Below are 23,122 nucleotides of genomic sequence, written 5' to 3'. Positions count from 1 at the left end.
CTGTGTTGCGCCATGCACTGGACATCAGTAGTAAAGTCAAGTACTATAAAACACAGTTGGCAGCCAGGAGGTATTGCAGCTGTGCGGTGGCTACAGTGAGAGTAGCATGGTAGAGAGTTAAGGCACGGCAAGTAAGAAAATGCTTCTTTAGGGACATCAATGGCAGCCCAGCAGCATAGCACCAGTATAGTCAAGCACTATCAAACACAATGGGCAGTATGTCGTGGCTGTGCAGTGGCTTCGATAGCAGCGGCACAGTAGAGTTAAGACAAGAAAAGCAAGGAGAAATTTACGGAATCAGAGCTCAGCACAGCTGCCTGAGTAATAGGTTGTAGGGAGGAAGAAGCGCAATAGGGTCTTACCCGGTATGAGGTTAGAGGAACAAGAAAGAGATACACTCACCTGGTGAGGTTGTGCCAGTCACAACCCCCTATGATCGCTTGTGAGTGTCTGGTGGTTTAGCAGCGGCCCCGGAGAAAAGTTTGTAATATATAAATAAATAAAGTAAGAACCGGTTTAAGCGCGGCATTTAAACCGGTTCTTACTTTATTTATTTATATATGAGTAATAGGTTAACATGTAGTAGGAGGTATCTCAAAGGGCTGACAAGCAAAAATTCCCTTCAATATGGATGAAAACTAAGTGTCAAAACTTGACAAAGAAAACAGACGGAAAAAAAAAACACTCAGCACTGTCAAAACTGTTTTTGTGCATTTTTTTTGCCAAGAGATGCACATTTGGTGTTGAAATTTATACACCAAATTCCTGCCCCAAAACTGCATCTCATTGCAAAAAATTGCATTAAGACCATATGTGTTATGATGCCGTTTTCATGTTATTTTTTTTTCTTTGCCAGGTGATGCAGATTGGGTGCAGGAATATGGTATATACATTTCAGCATTAAATCTCCATCTCTTGGCAAAAAAGTTTTTTTCTGCCAGGAGATGCAGGTCTGTGAGCTCAGTGACCTCACCTGAGATGAGGTCATTGAGTTCAATTAGGTCACCTGAGGTCAGTTTACCTGAGATCACAGGTGGGACACCATGATAATTTCTAGCTGTGACCGCAAATAAACTATTTTTAAAGTGCATGATTCAAGTCCCCATATACCTATATGGGGATCGGCGTCCAGGCATACCGTATATTTAGGATTAATTCCGGGCCCAAACCAGTTTCTTCTTTTACATCTGGTTTGACCCGCCTATTCCGGTTATCTGCGAGTTCGCCCATCCCTAGTTATACCCTTACAACAACTCAGGTTGTGGTGCCTCTGCTCAATGCAGTCTCTTCATGACTGTCCATAAGGAGCCATAAAGGAATCCATAGATACCAAATTATATTCAAAAGAAAAGAAAATAGAGGAAAGATATAAGAATCACTAGACCAACCCAAAAAATCCTAGTGAGGGATGAAAATGAAGAAACAAAATGTACTTACTTTTAAGAAAAGAGTTCTAGGAGTGGCCTCAATCAATTCATTTCCTCCCTAGATTCAGGGTCATCACGAGGCTGGATTGACAGTGTACTGATTACTGAGTTTGTGGCTCTGATGAATGCACCATCAAAGTAAGAACCTCTATCAGTCCGCTGCCAGCCCAAACTCCTGATGAACCTAAATCCGGGGGAAGGGGTGATATGCATTGAAACCAAGCCTAGCACTCTCTTAAAGGGAAGCACATTGATGAGACATCTATAAGGTACGCTAGCGCCGAACCCGGAGTTTCTCACACGCAGTGACATTAGTAACTTAGTGACGTCACAATGGGTGAGAAATTCCATGTCTGGCACTGATCGGTAGTGACCTAGGGAGCCTCATTCTAAGAACAAGGCTCTATACATTGGAGCAGTTTTGGGGGACATCATGGGACCACTACACCATGGATGACATCAGAGCATCATGACTTTTTTATATAAGTTTGTGAATGAGGGATAGTAGGGGGGAGTACTTATTCAAATAAACTATTTTTTTCCTTTGTGTGTGTGTAATTTCTTCTACACTTACTAGGTTAGTAATGGGGGTGTCTGATAAACTCCTCTCCATTACTAATCTCTGGGACTGGGGTGCAATGACGAGTGGTGATGCCTGGAGATCACCACTGCTCACCGCCAATGGTGATTATCACATAAAGTAGGTCAAGAGCTGGCAGCAATGAACTGAAGTGAACTCATGATGTCACCGGTCATTACAGCTGCCTGCTCTTGTGCTACTTCATGTGAGAATTGCCAAGGGCAGTGAACTGCCTTGAACTCCTGCCCTCACCATGCATCACTTCCAACAGCAGGTCCCAAACTACTGTGTTACCCACATGCTTGTGACCTCATGAGGTCATCGTCGTTCACTGCCGTGGTTCTCACATGGCTCAGTGTGTGAGCCAGGACTGGCTTCTGTACCAATGGTGAACTTTCTGTTATTCATAAGCTATAACAGTGAGTCTGCAGATGTCGTAGGACCTCCATATGGCTTATGGCGGACAAGATTTGGATTTTACTGGGAAATAAATTGGTGAATGAGAGTGTCTCTTGTTTTTATTTCTTTACTAATTCTTGCTTTCAGGTTTGCTTTGGTGGAACATTGTGGGACCTTCATATGGATTACAGTGGACCTTTTTAATTTTTTTTTAAAAATTGGTGAATGAGGACTGGGGTATTTTTTCCAATTATTGTTTTTTTCTATTGAGAACTACTGATTTAGTAATGAGGGTGTCTGATAGACGGCCACCCATTACTATTACCAGCGCCTCATGCAAGCTTTCAATTTACAGCTGGCATCAACCTTACATATTACCCCATTTGTTACCGCTCCAGGAAAAAGGAAGACTGCAGCATAGCATCACAATTTGTACATCCAATAGATCTGTCACTTCTGGGGTGACTGCAGGCTGCTATTTTTATGCTGGGAAGGGCCAAAATAGTATGACCCTTCTCATCCTAATAATATCATCCCCAGTTGTCTGCTGTCGCTTGGCTGGTTTTGAAAAAATGGGGGAACTCCACATCATTTTTAAAAATTATTTTTTCAAATAATTTAAAAAATCACCTTGGGATCCCCTCTGTTTAATCTTGGCTGGTTATCAAAAATAGAGCAGACCCCATGCCGGATTTATAAATTATTTATTTATTACATTAAACAAGGCTAAAAACACCAGTTAGTGCCACACGAAAGGCACTAAATGGTGCAAGTATACAACATTGCCTATATGTCTGCTTTAATCCAAGCCCTCCCACCTACAGCACCTCTCCCTCAACTGCTGTTAGCCAAGCAATGCACCCTAGGTCTCATACAAGACCCGATGATGCAATCCGACCACATCATTCTACCGAAACTGCCCTAACCAAAGTCACCAATGATCTACTAACCGCCAAAGCCAAAGCCAAGCGACACTACTCTATCCTCCTCCTCCTGGACCTGTCCTCTGCCTTCGACACAGTAGACCATTCCCTCCTACTACAGATTCTCTCATCTCTGGGCATCACAGACTTGGCCCTATCTTGGATCTCCTCATACCTAACCGACCGAACTTTCAGCGTCTCCCATTCTCACACCACTTCCTCAGCTCGCCCCCTATCTGTCGGTGTCCCTCAAGGCTCAGTTCTTGGACCCCTGCTGTTCTCCATCTATACCTTCGGCTTGGGACAGCTCATAGAGTCCCACGGCTTCCAGTATCATCTCTATGCCGATGACACACAGATCTACCTCTCTGGACCTGACATTACCTCTCTACTAACCAAAATACCACAATGTTTGTCTGCTATTTCATCCTTCTTCTCTGCACGATTCCTAAAACTTAACATGGACAAAACAGAGTTTATTGTCTTTCCTCCTCCTCACTCACCTCCTCCAACAAGCCTTTCCATCAAACTTGATGGTTGCTCACTCACCCCAGTCTCACAAGCTCGTTGCCTTGGAGTAACCCTCGACTCTGCTCTATCCTTCAAGCCACACATCCAAGCCCTCTTCAACTCATGCCGATTACAACTCAAAAATATCTCCCGGATCCGTGCTTTTCTTAACCAAGAATCCTCAAAAACATTAGTGCATGCCCTCATCATCTCCCGCCTCGACTACTGCAACCTCCTGCTCTCTGGCCTCCCTTCCAACACTCTTGCACCCCTCCAATCTATCCTAAACTCTGCAGCCCGCTTAATCCACCTCTCCCCTCGCTACTCCCCAGCCTCGCCACTCTGCCAATCCCTTCACTGGCTTCCCATCGCCCAACGACTCCAGTTCAAAACATTAACCATGACATACAAAGCCATGCACAACCTGTCTCCTCCCTACATCTGTGACCTAGTCTCCCAGTACCTACCTGCACGCAACCTTAGATCCTCACAAGATCTCCTTCTCTGCTCCTCTCTTATTTCCTCTTCCCACAATCGTGTACAAGATTTCTCCCGTGCATCCCCCATACTCTGGAACGCTCTACCTCAGCACATCAGACTCTCCACTACCGTGGAAAGCTTCAAGAGGAACCTCAAGACCCACCTCTTCCAACAAGCCTACAACCTACAATAGCCCTCAGCCCAGTAGACCACTGCGCAACCAGCTCTGTCCTCACCTATTGTACCATCACCCATTCCCTGTAGACTGTGAGCCCTCGCGGGCAGGGTCCTCTCTCCTCCTATACCAGTCTGTCTTGTACTGTTAATGATTGTTGTACGTATACCCTCTTTCACTTGTAAAGCGCCATGGAATAAATGGCGCTATAATAATAAATAATAATAAATAATAATAATAATGCAGCTGGCCAGTCATAGTAATGTCAGTAGCCAACATGGCTACGATATTTCCATGAATTACAGGCAATCCCCACATGTTTAGCGGCAGAAAAACAGCCATGAAATATTTGTGGTGGGAACTCGAGCATGACGCTCTAGCACCCACGATAATCTATCAAATACTGAGCATAACCAAGCAGCCCAATGCTCGATCGAGCATCGATCAGTGCCAAGCAAGCTCATACATCACTAGTGGCCACACAAAATATTGACATTTTAGGCAAAATGTAGCCATTTTTACAAGGAGAAGACTCACTTTGTTGCCAGTTGTTTAGACATTAAAGAGGTGTTCCACTACTTTAACATTGATTGCTAGGATAGGTCATTAATGTCTGATCAGCCAAGGTCTGACTGTTGGCACCCACAAATCAGCTGTTCTCAGTGCCGGCAGTGGTAACAGGTGGCTAGAAATGCTTGTATTCTGAGAGTGGCCACGGTTAGGTACTGCACATCAGCCTGCTATCGATTTGAATAAAAGGTGCATGGGCAGTACCCAGCCATGACCATTATAAGAAGACGGATCATTGTCTAAAGGATTCCTGACCTGACTGCCCAATCCACAGTTATATCAGACTTTTATGGGTAATTTATTATATATACTTATTTTATATCAGCCAAATGGACAATGTAAACTATGGTGCCTCAATATATACACACCATTTGGGCATTCAGGTGGACTCTGAACGTGAAGTAATTTAATCTACTTTTAGCACATACTTACCTATTGGGGGAACTCATGCATGGCAGTTAGGAGACATCACAGTCTGCATATCCTATCAATGATTTCTAAGTGGATATTTCAGGCCAGGAAATTGGGATCACTAAGATGTTTTATTGAGCACTTATTTAACTTTTTTTTTAACATCTTTTTATATGTTTGTTTAACTTGTTTTGGTAGTAAATACAATAATACTATATAGCAATCATGAGTCAATGTTCTCCAAATTAGAGCTTGTATAACAGTGTATATTTGGTGTGTCTTCTAGATAACTCAACACATTAATGTCTAAACCACAGGCAACAAAAGTGAGTACACACCTAAGTGATAATGGCCAATTAGCCATTTTCCCTTCCCGGTGTTATGTGACCTATTTGTCGCGGGCGGGGAGGGCGCCTCTGCGCTGCGCTCGCAAACGCTCGGGTCCGGCGCTGCTGCGACGGCTGCTCGGTGGCTCGAGTGGTGGGCCAGATCCGGGGACTCGAGCGGCGCTCCTCGCCCGTGAGTGAAAGGGGGGTAGTTTGGTTTGGGGATTTGGTCCGTGACGTCACCCACGTTTTGTGGTGAGGTTTGGCACCACCGCTGCTGGTGACGGGGATCCCGGGAGCGATGGCAGGGAGCAGCTGGGATGTTGTTTCCCCCCTCCGTGGGTAGGGGTTGGTGGTCCCGGGGCCCGGTGAGGTGACGGGGAGGCAGGGTTGGATGGATGCAGGGTCGCCTGTACTGCGCAGCGCGGTGCCGGATGGCACGGTAGTACTCACTCAGCCACAAAGGTACGCAAAGTCTCTGGTAAACCAAACGGCTGGATGGACGGGTCCTGCAGCCGGCTGCTGTGGCTTCTCCTGGACGGTTAGTGGTGGCTGCCTTTCCCTGCACCTTTGTGTACGTTCGGTCCCGATGGCTTCCCACCGGTAACCCGCTCCCCAGCGTATATATGTGCCGGAGGAGCCCTTTTGCCCGCAGGCTCTGGCCCTTGGAACTCTATCTGTGGTGGTAGCTCTATTTCCTCTTGCTAGTCGGACGGTTGCCTTCAATCGGGTCTTGGCAGTTAGGAAACCCCTGGGGTTCCGGTCACTGACGGATTTGACCTCTAATGGTGACTCCAAGCCTGGTCGGGGTCCGTAGGCCCTGCCTGTGTGTGCTGGCTTCACTTCGCTCCCCGGTTCGGTACCGGCGGGCCAGCGCCCGTCCCTGGTCCTACGGTTCCGCGTTGATCTGCCTCTCCTGCAGACGGCCACCACCGTCTGCCAACCTTGCTCTTGGTGCCCGGGCCACACACCCAGACATGGTCAGTTTGCTCCTCACTTCACTCCTCTCTCTTCCCTAACTCAACTCCTCTCTCAACTGCCTTCCTTCTCCCGCCTCCAGGACTGTGAACTCCTCAGTGGATGGGGCCAACCACCTGGCTCCACCCCACCTGGTGTGGACATCAGCCCCTGGAGGGAGGCAACAAGGATTTTGTGTCTGGCTGATGTGCCTGTCTCAGGGTGGGGGTGTGTGTTGCAGTACCTGTGACGACCTGGCTAGTCCAGGGCGCCACATATTCGTGTTACAAGTTTTTATGTGTGAATGGGGAGCAGGTTTGGTAAATTTGGTGTTATTGCTCACACACTCTCTCATACTGGTCACTGGAAGTTCAACATGGCACCTCATGGCAAAGAATTCTCTGTGGATTTGAAAAAAATAATTGTTCCTCTACATAAAGAGGGCCGAGGCTATAAGAAGATTGAAAACACCTGGAAATTGAGCTGCAGCATGGAGGCCAAGACCATACAGTGGTTTAATATGGTAGGTTCCACTCAGAACAGGCCTCGCCATGGTCGATCAATGAAGTTGAGTGCATGTGCTCAGTGTCATATCAAGAGGTCATTTTTTTCAAAACAGTTGTATGAGTGCTGCCAGCACCGCTGCGGAGGTTACAGGGGTTGGGGTCCATCTGTCAGTGCTCAGACCATAAACTGCACACTGCATCAAATTGATCTGCATGGCTGTCATCACAGAAAGAAGTGTAATGCCTGATTGGAGCCACAGACTCAGACTGGCTGTAAGGGGAGTCTAGAGAAAAGCCGCTCACAAAGCAGGACCCCAAGAACTCTGCAACCCTTTAACCCCTATACAGGGATTTGGAATTACACAGAGCCCCAGAGATCACTACCTGTGGTAATCTGTAGTCCGTGGTCGTCAGGCAGGGTAAAAAAACCAGGGGATGCTAAACAGGAACAGAATTGGCAGGCAAGGGCGTAGTGAGGAGACAAAGCAGAGGTCAAATCCGGAACTGGCAGCAAGGTACAAAAACGACAGGCAGGAGGGTAGTCAAACAACAAGCAAAGGTCAGCGCACAGGCATCAACATACAAACAGCACATGAGCCAGAAGTACAGAACTATCTCTGGCAGTGGTCATGTGACAGGAGGGGGAATAAGAAGGGTGTGGTGTCTTCCCATTGGCTGCAGGTGAATGTTGGCAGCTTCAGCTGGAAGACACACGCTACCTACAGTCAGCCAGTGGTACTGCAGGTTCCAGGGAAACCCAGCCTAGTGGATGAGCAGAGCCTGTGCTCCGCAGAGCCACGGGCACCGACTCCTCTCCCATCACGAGCACTATCCATGGTGGGAACATGGCGTCGTCTGGCGATCGGAGCAGAAGTCGCAATAGCGGACTCCGGTGGGGACGAGACAAGAAGCCGTTTATAAAGATGATGCACAAGAAAGCCCACTAATAGTTTGCTGGTTATAAGCAGACTAAGGACATGGATTACAGGAACCATGTCCTGATGAGACCAAGATAAAGTTATTTGGTTCAGATGGTGTCAAGTGTTTGTGGCAACAACCAGGTGAGGATTACGAAGACAAGTGTGTCGTGCATGCAGTCAGGCATGGTTGTGGGAGTGTCATGGTTTGGGGCTGCATGAGTGCTGCCGGCTGTGAGAAGCTAAAGTTCATTGAGGGAACCCTGGATGCCAATATGTACTGTGACATACTGAAGCAGAACATGAATCCCTCCCTACATTTTCCAACATGATTATGACCCAAAGCACACCTCTAAGATGACCACTGCCTTGCTAAAAAAAACTGAGAGTAAAGGTGCTGGACTGGCCAGCATGTCTCCAAACCTAAACCCTATTGAGCATCTATGGGACATCCTCAACAGAAGATGGAAGAGCCCAAGGTCTCTAACATCCACCAGCTCCATGATGTCGACATAGAGGAGTGGAAAAGGATCCAGCGATTTCTGCTCTAGTGAACTCCATGCCCAAGAGAATAACGGCAGTGCTTGAAAATAATGGTGGCCACACAAAATATTGACACTTTGGACAGAATTTGGTTATTTTGACTTAGGGGTGTACTCACTTTTTTAACACAAAACACAAGAAATGTTATCTTTTATGCTGCATATAATTCATTTCACCAGATGAACAAGCATTTTGCTCGTTTATCTAGGATCAGAAGATTGTTACAAGCATTTTTAACCACACTCGTCCTGGGTTACCTACTTGACATTTTATTTTTTTCTGGACAGCTAATCAAAAAATCACTTTAAGACAATATTTTTACAGACATATTGGAAAACTGTAATACATTATTATGTTTATAATATAGCTATTTTTCACAGATTTTCTTAAATAGTTATACAACTGAGTATCTTGTTTAAATCATCAACCATTAGAGTATAAATTTAATTTTATTGGACAAATCGCCCAATGATAGCAGTATTTTTTTTCTTAAAGCAAGAAAATAAAAAATAAAAATGCATTGTTCCAAATTGTTACGCACAACCGAATTTCCAAACATTTTATAGGTTGTAAAGAACTGAAAATGGTAATTTGTTCAATTTACAGCATTAACAGGTCACATTTACTGAAATCAAAAGTTTTTCACATCAAAAACATCTTTGCAGGCCAAGTTACATGGTAAAACTGACCCATTCTTTGATATCACCTTACATTCTTTGAACTTGAGTTTTGGATAGCCTCAGACCTACTATTTTGATGTGAACTGCCTCCCACTCTGATAGATCTTTTGCTTGACGATATGCCAAGGGCTCTTAAAAAGCGTTGAGGTCAGTGAAGGCTGGTGGACCAACCATAAGTATCCCTCCTTTTATGCCAAAAGCTGCCAATGACTCATAAGATGATGCATTGTCTTGCATGAAGATGCCATATCCTTTGCCAAGGTCATTTTCACACTTTCAGTGACCCTATAGGGGTGTACCACCTCCCTACTTATGATTCTGGCCTATTAAGTGACTCTACCACCTCTTTCTGATAACGCAGCCTTCTTAGGACATGGTGACCAATCACCAAAGATCGACTACTTCATCCATCTGGACCATCCAGGACTCATCAGCAAACAAGACTTTTACCATTAGGCTTCATGTATGTCCAGGTCCACTGCAACTATTTGTGCTTGTGATAACCGCAAGCCTCTGGATGATCCTACATCTGGACGTTTGTGGGACTCCAGAGGCAAACGTAGCTTCAAATACCTGCTGTCACTTTGAAAAGGCATTTTTGCAGGTGCTTTCCTAATCATATGAATTTGTCTGGAAGAAACCTTCCTCATTATGCCTTTATCTCTACACATCTGTTTGTGCTGCGTATCAGCCACAAATGTCTTCACAGTACAATGATCATGCTTAAGTTTTCATGAAATATCTAATGTTTTCATACCTTGTCCAAGGCACTGCAGTATTTGACGCTTTTCGGCTGCAGAGAGATACTTTATCTTTCCTATACTTCTTGAAACTAGTGCCATGGTTAATAATGTGAAATGTCCTTTTAATTGGGCTCACCTGGAAAACTAAAAATCACAGGTGTTTGAGATTGATTTTCGAGCCCTTAGACACTAACATCCAGGAGTTTATTTGAAAAACAAAAAAAATTATCTTTTTGACACCTAAATCCAATTTGCATAATAATTTGGTGTAAGTGATCCATGTCTACAACCCATAATTCTAATCAGAAGGCATCAGCTGCATTCACAGTGAGTTTTAAAATGATGATAATTAAGTCAAAATAATTTACATAAAGTTTCTTCAGCTTCAAAAACTGGAGGCCTTAAATTTTGCTTATTCACAGGGCAAAAAAGTGGCCTATATTTACAGATTGTATTGGAATTTCTTGACATCTGGCAACCCAAGCTTCTTTGTGATTTTCTTTCAGTGTAAATGTGGCGCCCTGAACAAGCCAGGACGTCACAAGCACAACACCAACACACGCCACACTCCCGGTCAGGCACACCGAAGTCAGACAAAAACCCTTGTTGCCTTCCTCCAGGGGCTGATGTCCACTCCAGGGGGGTGGGCCAGGCAGTTGGCCCCGCCCACCGAGGAGTTCACAGTCAGAGGCGGGAAAAGTAAGGAGTTGAGTGTTGGAAGTGAAAGTGGAAGGAGGGAAGTAGCAGTTGAGCAGCAGAAGTTGGTCCGGGTGTGCGGCCCGGACGGATCAGCAAGGTTGGCAGACGGTGGTGACCGTCTGCAGGAGTGGCCTATTGGAGCTAACCGTAAGGACCGTGGACGGGCGGTGGCCCGGCAGTACCGGACCGGTACGCAAAGAGAAGCCAGCACCATCCGGCAGGGGCTTACGGACCCCGGCAAGGCTAGGAGTCGCTGTGAATTTGCCAAATCCGTTAGCGAAGGGAACCTCCTGGGTTTTCCAGCAGCCAAGTCCCGTCAGAAGGCAACTGTCCAACCGAGAGAGGGAAACACAGTCACCGCCAAGGCTAAAGTTCCCAGGGCCAGAGCCTGCGGGCAAAAGGGGCTCCTTCAGCACCCATCCAAGCTGTGGAGCGGGTTACCGGTGGGAACCCATTGGAACCGTACACGTTACACAGGTGCAGGGAAAGGCAGTCACCATCAACCTGCCGGGAGGAGAAACACCGCAGCCGTCTGTGTTTTACCGAGAACTGTGTCCTCATCATTGGCTGAGTGAGTACCACCGTGCTGTGCGGCACAGCGCTGCCCCCACGACCCTGCACCTCGCCAGGCCCCGTAACCCGCCTGCCATCCATCCCTACCCCATCAGCGGGCCCCGGGACAACCAACCTCCTACCCATGGAGGGGAGAACTAACATCCAGGCTGCTCCCAGTCATCGCTCCCGTGATCCCCGTCCAGAGCAGAGGTGGTGTCACCAATATCACCACAACCGTGGGTGGCGTCATGGACAATAACCAAATCCCCACAATCCAATCCCCACCCTTTTCACTCACGGGCGAGGAGCGCCGCTCGAGTCCCCGGGATCCGGCCCACCGCTCGAGCCACCACCGAGCAGCAGCAGCCGCAGCGGCAGCGGCCTGACCCGAGCAGTGGGAGAGCGCAGCGTCCCCTCCTCCGCCCGCGACATAAATGTTCCTTTACCTTTTATTAAATCCTGCCTGTGCTGATAATGAGATAAATGTGGAGAAGTGTCACCTGATTTCATGATTTCTTCAAAGATCTTTTTTTAATTTGGATAAGGACATTGAAAAAAACAACTAAATGCAATGTAAAAATTCTTGATGATAATATTTGTAATAATAAATTGTGATCATACGAGCATTCAGTTTAACCCTTTCCAGGTTCAATGACAATGGAAGAAAGATCCACACTCACCCAATGTGCTCTTGACCATATTTTAGTCATCTCCTGGAATATTCGACCTAGTCCACTGATTCATCTGGATTCGGCATAATGTACTCTGAAGTTTAAGGTCATGGTGGTGGGCCTTGTATACGGTTACAAATCAAGAATGATGAGTAACCTATGGTCCTGAGCTGGAAAGGGTTAAATTATAAAAAAAAAAATATGCATCAGTGCCGATGAACATTGATCATTTTTAAACTCAACATACTAACAATATTTGCTATTATTAAATTGTACCTTATAAATAGAGATGAACGAAACTAACAAGGGTCAGTTCAGTTTGGGTTTGCCTAGTGCCTACTTTCCAAGTCTTCACCAAACAGTTCAACGATCATATCCGAACACCACTGAATTCAATGTGAGGCAAAACAAGTGTTAGTAAGGGCTAGGAGGGCTGATTTTAGTATGTGCTAGGGGAACTGCCAAAAGAAAATAATGAATAAAGCAGGACAGTTATACTCACCGAGTTTCCTGTGTAGCTGTCACATTGCTTCCAGATCCTTAACCCTCATACATATTCACTTCTCACGATGTCTCTGATTGGCTGCAGTCAGTCCGCGCTGCCACCCTGTGTGACAACGTCTGTGATTGGATGGAATCACACACGCTGTCTGGGTCACCTAATGGAGAGTAAAAATAAATAAATAAATAAAAATTGTCTTAGGTTCCCCTGTAAGTTGATACCCAGGCTTCAGCCTCAAGCCGTGTGCTTATCTGGCTGTGTATCAAATTAACATGCAGATTTGGTGTAGGAATATGGTGTATAAATTTCAGCACCAAATCTGCATCTCCTGGCAAAAAAACGCACAAAAACAGTTTTGACACCATTTGGGTGAAGTTTTCTGCCAGAAGATACACATTTAGTGCTGAAATGTTTGCACCAGATCCCTGCGTTTTTTGCCAAGAGATGCAGACTTGGTGCTGAAATTTATAAACCAAATTACTGCACCATTCTGCATTTTCTGGTAATAAAACACATCTAAATGTGATGCGGTTTTGAAGTGATATTGATTGAAGCCAAGCTATTGTGCACAGCTGAGTACTGCGGCCTGTAGCCGTATGCGTTCTCTGTGCTGGGTATCAATATATGGGAGCTGGGCACCATTTTATTTATTTATTTATTTTTATACTTCAATTGGGCAGACAGAGAGCTACTGTGAGGGCAACCAATCAGAGATGCTGGCATGCCGACAGTCTGACTGCAGCCAATCACAGACAGGGAAAGCATGAATATTCATGTGGGATAATGAGCTCCCCTGGAAGTAGTGTTTCAGCCACTTGGAGACTGGTAAGTATGTCCCTCTTTAACCAGTTTGCTTCATGTTTTGTTTTGGGGTTTCTTGTACAGTGATTTCCCTGGACAATCACAGCCATGACAATCCTTGACATGGCTGTAATGAGGCTGGAAGAGGATGGTTTCTGCAACAGTGTAAACGAGAATAGTTACCGAATAAAGCCAAACTATACCATTTTTTTGAGAAAAATGTTTGTGAATCAGATCCCTAGCCAAATGAAACACGGCTTCTGCCGAATTTGAGACTGGCAAACCTTTTTTTTAACAATTTCGCTCATTTCTACTTAGAAAGCATACTCAAAAATGAAAGCAGCATTGGTAGAAAATAATATGGGTGCATGCCTAAACACAATTAACTAGTTGTCCACACAATTGTAATCCAAGGAAAAGTGAAAAAAGACAACATTCAGACCTCAAGTAAACACATTTTATTATTCATCCACAGAGTTATAGGAATATTTCGGTTTCAAACACAATACAGAGCCTACCTCAAGTTACAGCAGATGTAAAAAGTATTGAACACATCACCAATTTTCTACGTATATTTATTTCTAAAGGTGCTAATGACATGAATTTGTCATCATATGTTGGTAACAATTCATCCAATGAACACAGGCAAAGAAATCAAACCACAGATGGTCATAACTTTAATGATGTGTAATAATGAGAAATGACACAGGGAAAAAGTAACATGAACATGCTTACTGAAATGTATTTAATACATCGTACAAAAGCTTTGGTTGGTGATGACATAATCAAGACACTTCTTGTATGGAGAAACTAGTCACATGCATTGCTCAGATGTGATTTTGGCCCATTATTCCAGACAAACAGTCATCAAATTCTGAAGGCTCTGTGGGTCCATCTTTGAAGTCTGAGCTTTAATTGCATCCATAAATTTTCTATTGCATTCAGGTGAAATGATTGGCTGGGACATTTTCGCAGCTATATTTTCTTCCTCTGAAACAAATTGAGAGTTTCCTTGGTTGTGTGTTTGGGAACATTTTCTTGTTCAAATATCCATCCTCATTTCATCTTCCTCAACCTGGTAGACCTCAGCAGATTTTTATCAAGAATGTTTCTGTACAATTGTCCATTCATCCTCCCTTCAGTTCTATGAAGTTTGCCAGTACTATACGCTGAAAAACTGCCCCATCTCCAATCTTCACTGTTGGTATGGTGTTAAAGGCCTCCAAACATGGTATGTATTATGACATCCAACGAGTTCAATTTTGGTCTCATCTGACCAAGCTATATTCTCCCAGTATTTCACAGGCTTATGTAAGTTGTCACTCAAGTTAATAGTCACCTAGCAGCTCCAAATGGCTACCACAAGTAGGCTTGGTACAAGCTACTCAGTTTCCCAGACAGAAGGGTTGCCCTAGCCTTCACCCTTTAACCCACATACAGTGATCTGGACTTAAACAAAGTATCTGGGTAAGATACACTGAATTAGCTGCCATTCGGTGGCACAAGCTGGCAGGAAGAATAGTCAGAAAGCTGGGTCAGATCCAGGAGGTCACGTCAGGAACAGAATCAACACCAAGCTGGAAGTCAAATGTAAAGCCAATGTTAATGAACTGGAAAATCAGGCCAAAATACAAAAGCTGATGACAAAGGCTCAAGCCAGGATAAAATTTCTATTGACTGGTAGTGGGACCTGGGTCTCTGGGGATTATATAGAATAGCTCCACCTAGTACTAATAGCATAAAGAAATAAAAAACACAAGATTAACACCATAGCTTCCAGACTGGCCAGAAGCACAAGTCCCAGGAATAAGTTTGGATTGTTATATCAAGCATCACCCACAACAACAGTTTTGTGCCACCTAGCTGCAGAAAAGATGTTACATAAATGTTTTGAGCAAACTTTAAACACACTTGAATATGCTTATTGTTCAGCAATGTAGACTTGTGTGGTTAGCATACATACATGCCATGGAGATTGAGTGTACTACCTATTGTTTTCTTTGAAACAATTGTACTTGCTGATTCCAAGTCATTCTGTAGCTCTTCACAGGTGGTTTGTAGCTCATAGACAATTCTTCTGATAATTATTTTCACTTCTCTGTCTGAAATCTTGTGGGAAGCACCTTGTAACGGCTGGTTTATGGTGAGATTATGTTATTTCCCCCTCCAGATTGTTGGCCCAACAGTGCTCACTAGAACATTCAGTAGCTTAGAAATTCTTCTGAAACCAATGCCACCAGCATATTTTACAAAAAAAGGTTGCCAAGGTCTTCAGACAGCTCACTGGCTTTTCCCATCATGAGATGTTTCTTGTGTGGCAACTTAGTAATGAAACACCTTTCTATGGCCCATCAGTTGAACCAGCTGATATTATTTTTCACTAAGTGGCAGGATTGCTTTCTAATAACTAATAGTTTTCAGCTGGTCTCATGACTTTTCAAGGCTTTTTGCAGCTGTCTTTCTTCATGTGTTCCGTGTTACTTCTCATTATTATTACATATAACTTAATTTATGGATATCTATGGCTCAATTTTATTTACCTGGGTGGATGGATGGGTTGCTTCTGACATCTGTTGAGAAATTCATGTCAATATTACTTTTCAAAATATACATACTTACAAAATTGGTGATGTGTTCAATACCTATTTCACTTATCTATATCTGCAAAAACAAATTAAAGCTTCATTAGCTAAGGCAACTTTGGATTCAGGCTTTTAGATTTCCATACAATAACCACATCAATTCAGTGCAAAATTTGGACTTTACTATACTATGTAAACAGGGATGTTTCAGATTGGTGTATGAGTCTTAGGGGTACTTTGCACACTACGACATCGCAGGTGCGATGTCGGAGGGGTCATGTTGAAAGTTACGCACTTCCTGCATCGCTCTCGACATCGTAGTGTGTAAATCCTAGACGATACAATTAATGAGCGCAAAAGCGTCATAATCGTATCATCGGTGTAGCGTCGGCGAATTCCATAATTACGCTGACGCGACAGTCCGATGTTGTTCCTCGCTCCTGCGGCAGCACACATCGGTGTGTAAAGCCGCAGCTGCGAGGAACATCTCCTACCTGCGTCACCGCGGCTCCCGTCGGCTATGCGGAAGGAAGGAGGTGGGCGGTATGTTTACATCCCGCTCATCTCCGCCCCTCCGCTCCTATTGGCCGCCTGCCGTGTGACGTCGCAGTGACGCCGCACGACCCGCCCCCTTAATAAAGAGGCAGTTTGCCGGCCAGAGCGACGTCACAGGGCAGGTGAGTGTATGCGAAGCAGCCGTTGCGATAATATTCGCTACGGCAGCTATCACAATGATATCGCAGCTGCGACGGGGCGGGGACTATTGCGCTCGGCATCGCAGCATCGGCTTGCGATGTCGCAGCGTGCAAAGCACCCCTTAGGGCTTCCTCACATCAAATCAGTTGTACAATTTTTATCATGGATATCACTCAAACCTTAGATGGATGTTAAGAAAGTACGTATAACACGGGATAAGAAGCTGAATCTGCACCATATCTGACAAATACTGACTGTGTTATACAGCCAGCATCTGCCTGTAAAAGTGGCAATCAAATGTTATTAACCCCTTAAATCACTGACGGTAACAATTATGATGCACAATAACAGAGCCGTGTTGTTCTGGGCCCCTATAATAGTGGAGGCAAATGAGTTGACATGGTGCCAAGCATTTGCTGAAGTTCCCATAACTGCATTGTTTGTACTCTTGTGAAACCAAGTCACAATCTAGGGTTTAAAATGAAAAATCAAATTAGCTGTACTTTCATATAGTTGCAGAACAAGTGATCAGATGATTAGAAGTTCAAGTTGCCTGAACCCTGAGCCCATCATAAATCAAATCAGTGAGGTAGGAGTCTGGCTGCTGTTGAGTTCATATGTCATTGATTGGATTATGATACTCAGAGTGGCGGAGACCTACCTAAGTTCTATTCAATAAAGTGTACTTTGTTCATGAGACAACACCTTTAATCTAAATGCCAAAAAAAAACCAAAATAAAAAATTGCCAGAATTTACATTTTTTGGTCCCAGCTGCACAAAATGATGAAATAAAAAGTTCTCAAAATGTAATATAGTGTGTACATGAAAATTGCATCAGTAAAAACATCAGCTTGTCCCACCAAAACAAAGCCTCTACACTGTTTTATCAATGCAACAGTTAAAATGAATTACAGTTCCCAGAATATGGTGACACAAACCAAATTTGTTTGTTTTTTAAATTTCTGATTTTTTTTCAGAACCCAAATAAAAAAACTACACAAGTTTGGTATTGCATTGAGTAGAAAACAAAGCAATGCACAAAAATAGTGACGCAATTGCAGTTTTTTCACAATTTCACTGTACTGTTTTACAAATCATTATATTGCAAGATAAGTGGCATCAATCAACACTACAACTCATCTTGCAGAATAACAAGTCCTCATGTGGCTATGTCAGTTGTAAATGTTAAAGTTATGGCTCTTGGTAGATGATGAAGTAAAACGAAAAGTGTAAAAAAAAAAATTGGCTAGGTATTAAAGGATTTAAAGAAGGATTTCAGAATTAGAAGTAGAGTAATTGCCAACAGGACTGAGATGGTAAGGCTGCGGCCACACAGGCATTACTGTGGTGAATCACATGACACTCGGCTCCCATTCTGCTGGAGTGTAAGCCGAGTATTATGTGAGTGTCATACCACTGTGATGTGATCCTATGATCACAGCACAGCCATGGAGGACAGGGCGAGCGCTGCGGAGGAGAGGGAGGGACTAATCTCCCTATCTCCTCCAATATCAGCTGATGTGATTCTCACACTGCACTCTCATTACACCGGTGTAATGCGAGTGCAGTGCGATATTTCTCTCACACCCATAGACTTGTATGGGTGCGAGTGAAAATGAATCGGATTCCACCCACAGCATGCTGTGATTGTTTTCTTGGTCTGATAAAGTCGGCGTTACATGCTACGATATATCTAATGATATGTCGTCGGGGTCACGGAATTCGCGACGCACATCCTGCATCGTTAGAGATGTTGTAGCGTGTGACACGTCCGAACGACTGTTAACGAGCAAAAATACTCACCTTATCGTTGCTACAGTTAGGTCCAGAAATATTTGGACAGTGACACAATTTTCGCGAGTTGGGCTCTGCATGCCACCACATTGGATTTGAAATGAAACCTCTACAACAGAATTCAAGTGCAGATTGTAACGTTTAATTTGAAGGTTTGAACAAAAATATCTGATAGAAATTGTAGGAATTGTACACATTTCTTTACAAACACTCCACATTTTAGGAGGTCAAAAGTAATTGGACAAATAAACCAAACCCAAACAAAATATTTTTATTTTCAATATTTTGTTGCGAATCTGTTGGAGGCAATCACTGCCTTAAGTCTGGAACCCATGGACATCACCTAACGCTGGGTTTCCTCCTTCTTAATGCTTTGCCAGGCCTTTACAGCCGCAGCCTTCAGGTCTTGCTTGTTTGTGGGTCTTTCTGTCTTAAGTCTGGATTTGAGCAAGTGAAATGCATGCTCAATTGGGTTAAGATCTGGTGATTGACTTGGCCATTGCAGAATGTTCCACTTTTTTGCACTCATGAACTCCTGGGTAGCTTTGGCTGTATGCTTGGGGTCATTGTCCATCTGTACTAAGAAGCGCCGTCCGATCAACTTTGCGGCATTTGGCTGAATCTGGGCTGAAATTATATCCTGGTACACTTCAGAATTCATCCGGATACTCTTGTCTGCTGTTATGTCATCAATAAACACAAGTGACCCAGTGCCCTTGAAAGCCATGCATACCCATGCCATCACGTTGCCTCCACCATGTTTTACAGAGGATGTGGTGTGCCTTGGATCATGTGCCGTTTAGAGATGAGCGAACCGGTCGCGGTTCGGCTCGAGGTTGGTTCGCCGAACGGACCTCCCGTTCGAGTTCGGTTCGTCGAACGTTCGACGAACCGAACTCGAACTGCATAGGAAACAATGGCAGGCAATCACAAACACAGAAAAACACCTAGAAAACACCCTCAAAGGTGTCCTAAAGGTGACAAACAACTCAAACACATTGGAAAGTGACAAGGACATATACTCATGCGAAAACAAAACAGCTGGACAAGGAAAAAGAGGAGGACACACAGATATAGGCATGGCACGCCCTTCTAAAATCATGTAAAACACCGCAAGGTGACTCCAAGCGGAGTCTCCCTTTTTTCCAAAAATTGGGCCACACACACACCCACCCCTTCAGTGGCAGCACTTGTGCCCCAGTTGTACACTTCACAGCTACATTTGCATCAAGCACATTCAAAAATACGCCATTCTTATCCGTCCCCAGGATGACACCGGGGTAGGTAGCAAAGTCTTTCCTGATCCCAGCTCTGTTCATCTTGGCTTCTTTTAAAAACACAGCAAGCAAGGGTTACTCCAAGCGGAGTCTCCCTTTTTTCCAAAAATTGGGCCACACAGACACCCACCCCATCAGTGGCAGCACTTGGGCCCTAGTTGCAAACAGGATGTTTTGATTTGCATCAAGCACATTCAAAAATACGCCATTCTTATCCGTCCCCAGGATGACACCGGGGTACGTAGATAAAGTCTTTGCTGATCCATGACTTGTTCATCTTGGCTTCTTTTAAAAACAATGTAGCAAGGGTTACTCCAAGCGGAGTCTCCCTTTTTTTCCAAAAATTGGGCCACACAGACACCCACCCCATCAGTGGCAGCACTTGGGCCCTAGTTGCAAACAGGATGTTTTGATTTGCATCAAGCACATTCAAAAATACGCCATTCTTATCCGTCCCCAGGATGACACCGGGGTAGGTAGCAAAGTCTTTCCTGATCCCAGCTCTGTTCATCTTGGCTTCTTTTAAAAACACAGCAAGCAAGGGTTACTCCAAGCGGAGTCTCCCTTTTTTCCAAAAATTGGGCCACACAGACACCCACCCCATCAGTGGCAGCACTTGGGCCCTAGTTGCAAACAGGATGTTTTGATTTGCATCAAGCACATTCAAAAATACGCCATTCTTATCCGTCCCCAGGATGACACCGGGGTAGGTAGCAAAGTCTTTCCTGATCCCAGCTCTGTTCATCTTGGCTTCTTTTAAAAACACAGCAAGCAAGGGTTACTCCAAGCGGAGTCTCCCTTTTTTCCAAAAATTGGGCCCACACACACCCACCCCTTCAGTGGCAGCAGTTGTGCCCCAGTTGTACACTTCACAGCTAGATTTGCATCAAGCACATTCAAAAATACGCCATTCTTATCCGTCCCCAGGATGACACCGGGGTAGGTAGCAAAGTCTTTCCTGATCCCAGCTCTGTTCATCTTGGCTTCTTTTAAAAACACAGCAAGCAAGGGTTACTCCAAGCGGAGTCTCCCTTTTTTCCAAAAATTGGGCCCACACACACCCACCCCTTCAGTGGCAGCAGTTGTGCCCCAGTTGTACACTTCACAGCTAGATTTGCATCAAGCACATTCAAAAATACGCCATTCTTATCCGTCCCCAGGATGACACCGGGGTAGGTAGCAAAGTCTTTCCTGATCCCAGCTCTGTTCATCTTGGCTTCTTTTAAAAACACAGCAAGCAAGGGTTACTCCAAGCGGAGTCTCCCTTTTTTCCAAAAATTGGGCCACACAGACACCCACCCCATCAGTGGCAGCACTTGGGCCCTAGTTGCAAACAGGATGTTTTGATTTACATCAAGCACATTCAAAAATACGCCATTCTTATCCGTCCCCAGGATGACACCGGGGTAGGTAGCAAAGTCTTTCCTGATCCCAGCTCTGTTCATCTTGGCTTCTTTTAAAAACACAGCAAGCAAGGGTTACTCCAAGCGGAGTCTCCCTTTTTTCCAAAAATTGGGCCACACAGACACCCACCCCATCAGTGGCAGCACTTGGGCCCTAGTTGCAAACAGGATGTTTTGATTTGCATCAAGCACATTCAAAAATACGCCATTCTTATCCGTCCCCAGGATGACACCGGGGTACGTAGATAAAGTCTTTGCTGATCCATGACTTGTTCATCTTGGCTTCTTTTAAAAACAATGTAAGCAAGGGTTACTCCAAGCGGAGTCTCCCTTTTTTTCCAAAAATTGGGCCACACAGACACCCACCCCATCAGTGGCAGCACTTGGGCCCTAGTTGCAAACAGGATGTTTTGATTTGCATCAAGCACATTCAAAAATACGCCATTCTTATCCGTCCCCAGGATGACACCGGGGTAGGTAGCAAAGTCTTTCCTGATCCCAGCTCTGTTCATCTTGGCTTCTTTTAAAAACACAGCAAGCAAGGGTTACTCCAAGCGGAGTCTCCCTTTTTTCCAAAAATTGGGCCACACAGACACCCACCCCATCAGTGGCAGCACTTGGGCCCTAGTTGCAAACAGGATGTTTTGATTTGCATCAAGCACATTCAAAAATACGCCATTCTTATCCGTCCCCAGGATGACACCGGGGTAGGTAGCAAAGTCTTTCCTGATCCCAGCTCTGTTCATCTTGGCTTCTTTTAAAAACACAGCAAGCAAGGGTTACTCCAAGCGGAGTCTCCCTTTTTTCCAAAAATTGGGCCCACACACACCCACCCCTTCAGTGGCAGCAGTTGTGCCCCAGTTGTACACTTCACAGCTAGATTTGCATCAAGCACATTCAAAAATACGCCATTCTTATCCGTCCCCAGGATGACACCGGGGTAGGTAGCAAAGTCTTTCCTGATCCCAGCTCTGTTCATCTTGGCTTCTTTTAAAAACACAGCAAGCAAGGGTTACTCCAAGCGGAGTCTCCCTTTTTTCCAAAAATTGGGCCCACACACACCCACCCCTTCAGTGGCAGCAGTTGTGCCCCAGTTGTACACTTCACAGCTAGATTTGCATCAAGCACATTCAAAAATACGCCATTCTTATCCGTCCCCAGGATGACACCGGGGTAGGTAGCAAAGTCTTTCCTGATCCCAGCTCTGTTCATCTTGGCTTCTTTTAAAAACACAGCAAGCAAGGGTTACTCCAAGCGGAGTCTCCCTTTTTTCCAAAAATTGGGCCACACAGACACCCACCCCATCAGTGGCAGCACTTGGGCCCTAGTTGCAAACAGGATGTTTTGATTTGCATCAAGCACATTCAAAAATACGCCATTCTTATCCGTCCCCAGGATGACACCGGGGTACGTAGATAAAGTCTTTGCTGATCCATGACTTGTTCATCTTGGCTTCTTTTAAAAACAATGTAAGCAAGGGTTACTCCAAGCGGAGTCTCCCTTTTTTTCCAAAAATTGGGCCACACAGACACCCACCCCATCAGTGGCAGCACTTGGGCCCTAGTTGCAAACAGGATGTTTTGATTTGCATCAAGCACATTCAAAAATACGCCATTCTTATCCGTCCCCAGGATGACACCGGGGTAGGTAGCAAAGTCTTTCCTGATCCCAGCTCTGTTCATCTTGGCTTCTTTTAAAAACACAGCAAGCAAGGGTTACTCCAAGCGGAGTCTCCCTTTTTTCCAAAAATTGGGCCACACAGACACCCACCCCATCAGTGGCAGCACTTGGGCCCTAGTTGCAAACAGGATGTTTTGATTTGCATCAAGCACATTCAAAAATACGCCATTCTTATCCGTCCCCAGGATGACACCGGGGTAGGTAGCAATGTCTTTCCTGATCCCAGCTCTGTTCATCTTGGCTTCTTTTAAAAACACAGCAAGCAAGGGTTACTCCAAGCGGAGTCTCCCTTTTTTCCAAAAATTGGGCCCACA

General features: G+C 44.8%; 1 protein-coding gene across 4 annotated transcripts in view; it reads right to left on the bottom strand.

The window, feature by feature from the left end:
- The window catches only part of HRH2 (histamine receptor H2), a 221,692-nt gene that overhangs the window by 14,737 nt on the left and 183,833 nt on the right, over window positions 1–23,122 (bottom strand). For 2 of the 4 annotated variants that reach the window (XR_012752737.1, XR_012752738.1), the window contains exon 3: window positions 12,082–12,242. The exons of the other annotated variants lie outside the window; for them this stretch is intronic. The gene's annotated coding sequence lies outside the window, so the exon portion shown is untranslated. The remainder of the gene's footprint in view (window positions 1–12,081; window positions 12,243–23,122) is intronic. 4 annotated transcript variants of the gene reach the window in all.

The sequence above is a fragment of the Anomaloglossus baeobatrachus genome, chromosome 4 (genome assembly GCF_048569485.1).
Source record: "Anomaloglossus baeobatrachus isolate aAnoBae1 chromosome 4, aAnoBae1.hap1, whole genome shotgun sequence".
NCBI classification, from domain to species: domain Eukaryota; kingdom Metazoa; phylum Chordata; class Amphibia; order Anura; family Aromobatidae; genus Anomaloglossus; species Anomaloglossus baeobatrachus.
The sequence above is the reverse complement of the archived record's forward strand: the minus strand, read 5'-3'. Positions and strand labels throughout refer to the sequence as shown.